Source organism: Macrotis lagotis, chromosome 1 (genome assembly GCF_037893015.1).
Source record: "Macrotis lagotis isolate mMagLag1 chromosome 1, bilby.v1.9.chrom.fasta, whole genome shotgun sequence".
Taxonomy (NCBI): Eukaryota; Metazoa; Chordata; class Mammalia; order Peramelemorphia; family Peramelidae; genus Macrotis; species Macrotis lagotis.
Window position 1 is genome coordinate 864,199,214 of NC_133658.1, and position 4,137 is coordinate 864,203,350.

Consider the following 4,137-nt stretch of genomic DNA (forward strand, 5'->3'; position numbering starts at 1 on the left):
ACGCGGCCGCCGCGGCGCAGCCTCACACTCGCCGCGCTCGGAGCTCCCCAACCCGCCTTCCCGCCTTCAGCCAATGGCTGCGCGAGAATCCGGCCTCTCCGCCCGGGGATTGGCTGTCCCCGCGACCAATAGACAAGAACATCCGGGGGCGAGGGGAGGAGCTGAATCAGGCCGGTTGTTTGGCTTGTGTTGCTATGGTTACCAGGCGCCTTCGAGCTTTCCAGAAAACTCTAGGCCTAACTCTAGGCATGGAGGTCACAGGTTAAGAGATAAAGGGTTAGACTTTCCTCCTGTCCTTTTCTCAGGACAGCCCTCACCAGTGAAGTCCCAAGCTCCTAAATTCAGGGCTTTTGGCTTAGAGAAACTCAAATCTGCTTCTTGTTCACCTACCACCATTTATTCACTCATGGGCAGTGTGAGGGAGCAGACAGAACATGAACCTGGTGCAAAGAGAAACCTGGGTTTGAATCTTGCCTTAGACTTTTTTTTTGGGGGGGGGGGAGTCATTCAGATAGCATTTATTACAATCTGCCTTTCAGGAACCCTTTGCAACCACTGGAAATGATTGTGGAAACCACTAAAAATAAAATAGTCCTTGACCTCTAGGAGTTTATGCTCTCCTGGGAAGAAAAAATAAAAATTTACAAGAGAAGCAAATTATTAACAAATGTTTCAAACATTCCTTCATTCCCCTATCACCAAAGACCCACATTTGACTGACACTGTGGAGGAGAGAGGAAGTGCAGCTAAAATCAAGGATCCTTTGAGGATACCTATTCCTTTAGAGGTGTGTCTTCTATTTTGCCCTTCATCACCAAGTGCTGCCAGATTTTATTATCAGAAGACCTTGCCTCCTACTTTCCTGAGAAAACAAAGGCCATCTGTCATTAGTTCCCTCATTATCTCAAAAATCTTTTACATCATACCCCATTCCATCCTCCTTTGTTCTAGTCTATAATGAAGTGGCCCAACCCCTCAATCTGTCCCTTATCCCACCTCTTGAAGATTCTTGTCTTTTTAAGTCATATCCTCTCCCTCTATCTCATCTTGATGCATCTTACAGTCTCCTTTCCAGCTGCCTACAAGCATACCTTAAGGATGGTCCCTCCCATCCTTAAAAAGAATGAAAAACTAGAAGAAAATGTGAAATATATCATTGGAAAAACAATTGATTTGGAAAACAGATTCAGCAGAGATAATTTAAAAATTATTGGGTTATTTGAAAGTCACAACCAGGAAAAAGTCTAGACTTCATTTTCCAAGAAATAATCCAGCTATATTGCCCCAAGATCCTAGAAGCAGAAGGTAAAATAGAAATTGAGCAAATCCACCAATCACCTGCTAAGAGAGAGGGGGGAAAAAAAACTTCCCAAGAATATTATAGCCAAATTCCAGAATTCCCAAGTCCAAGAGAAAATACTACAAACAGCCAGAAAGAAACAATTCAATTATTGTAGTGCTACAGTCAATTCATACAGAATTTGTCAGCATCTACATTAAATTCTTGTAGAGCTTGGAATATGATATTCCAAAAGGCAAAAGAGCTTGGATTACAACCAAGAATCAACTGCCCATCAAAACTGAACATCCTTTTTCATGGGAAAAGAGGGACTTTTCAATGAAACAAGGGACTTTCAAATTTTCTTGTTGAAATGACCAGAGCTGGGGGCAGAGCCAAGATGGGCACAAGAGCAGATCTTATCTTGGATGCTCTCATAAAACTTCTAAACTAAGGACTCTAATTAAATTTTCAAGAGACAGAACCCACAGAGGAACCCAGTGAGGCAGTTCTCCTACTCAGGGTAACCTGGAAAAGAGCAGAAAGGCTCTGCTCCCTGGGGTTGGAGGGGCAGCCCACCAGAGGGGTGGCTCCCCAAAGGGGTGGCCTGCCAGAGCAAAAGAACTTCAGCCTCCCAGAGGCAGCCCCAGGGAGCTGGGAGGCACAGCTCACAGCAGTGGGGGAAGTTTCCTGATCTACACCCCAGGGAACACCAGGTACAAATTGGGGGAACAGCAGGGAACCTCTGCCAGAGCGAGCATGTGAAGTCCAGCCCTCAGGGCACACAGCCAGCAGCAAGCAGCAGCCTGGATCCAGGAAAAAGAAGCAGGCAGAGCTGGTAAGCAGGAGCCCCCAGGGCATGAACCCATTGAACCTAGGGAGGGGAGTGAAGAGAGAGAGACTGCCAAGCCCTGCCCCTGGGACAGGAATCTGGGGTTCTGACCACATTCAGAACCTGATCATAGTCTAGGCCCCCCATAGAACAGCAGGGCCCCCCCCCCCATCTCAGCCCCATAGCAGAGTTGTGTGCATATGGTCATTCATAGACCAGGAGAGAGGACAGAGCCTCTCACACTGAGACCCTTGTGGGAGTGTCCCAAAAGCTCAGGAAGCACCCCCAAAACAGGCTAAGGCTGGGAAAATGAGCAAGCAGAGAAACAAGAGAAACATCATTGAGAAATATTTTGCCTGTGAGCCCAAGAAGGATCAAAACACTCAGTCTGAAGATGAGGAAGCACAAGCTCCTGCATCTAGACTCCAAGAAAAACAAAAATTGGGCTCAGGCTATGACAGAGCTCAAAAAAGACTTTGAAAATCAAATGAGGGAGTTAGAAGAAAAACTGGGAAAAGAAATGAGAGAGATGCAGGAAAAACATGAAAATGGAGTCAGCAGCTTAGTCAAGGAAATACAAAAAAATGCTGAAGAAAATAGCATGCTAAAAACCAGCTTAGGTCAAATGGATAAAACAGTTCAAAAAGTTATTGAGGAGAAGAATGCTTTAAAAAGCAAAATTGGCCAGATGGAAAAAGAGATAAGAAAACTCTCTGAGGAAAACAAATCCTTCAGACAAAGAAAAGAACTCAGGGAGATTGATGAATTTATCAGAAATCAGGAATCAATACTTCAAAACCAAAAGAATGAAAAATTAGAAGAAAATGTGAAACATCTCATTGAAAAAACAACTGATATGGAAAACAGATTTAGGAAAGATAATTTAAAAATTATTGGAATACCTGAAAGTCATGATCAGGAAAAGAGCCTTGACATCATTTTCAAAGAATTACTACAGGAAAATTGCCCTGATATCCTAGAAGCAGAGGGCAAAATAGAAATGGAGAGAATCCACAGATCCCCCGAGAAAGAGATCCCAAAAAACTAACCCCCAGGAATATTATAGCCAAGTTCCAGAACTCCCAAGTCAAAGAGAAAATATTACAAGCAGCCAGAAGGACACAGTTCAAATATCATGGAGCTGCAGTCAGGATCACACAGGACTTAGCAGCAACTACATTGGAAGCTCATAGGGCTTGGAATACAATATACAGGAAGGCAAAAGTGCTTGGAATGCAACCAAGAATCAACTACCCAGCAAGGCTGAATGTCCTCTTCCAGGGAAAAAGATGGACTTTCAATGAACCAGGGAAATTTCAAATGTTCCTGTTGGAATGGCCAGAGCTGAACAGAAGGTTTGATCTTCAGATACAGGACTCAGGTGAAGCATGGAGATTGGAGGAGAGGGGGGAAAATATGAGGGACTTAATAATGATGAACTGCATGTATTACTGCATAGAAAAAGTGACACTGATAATACTCATATGAACCTTCTCAATTATCAGAGCAGGTAGAAGGAGCTTTTATAGATGAAACACAGGAGAAATCTGAATTTGAAGATAAAATATGGTGTAAAAATGGAGTCAATAGAAAAAAGGGAAATGTAATGGGAGAAAGAAAAAGGAGAGGGGGAATAGGCCAAGATATTTCATATAATAAGATTTTTCTTTATTACAATGAGCTATTTCAATGATATGGAAGGGGGGAAGGCAAGGGGGAATGAGGGAATCTTTGCTCTCATCAGAGGTGGCTAGGAGAGGAAACAGCATATATACTCAATGGGGTATAGACATCTGGAGTAAGAAGGAAGGGGGGATGGGGGAAGGAATGGGGATGTGAATGATGGAGGAGAGGATGGACCATGGCGGGAGAGTGGTCAGATATAACACATTGTCTTTTTTACTTCTTGCAAGGGGCTGGGATTGGAAGGCCTGCCCAGGACCATAGGGCCAGGTGGATTCTGGGCCTAAGGGATGGTATGGGGGCTCAGGGCCTCTTGGCCCCAGGACCAGGGATCTGTCTGCTG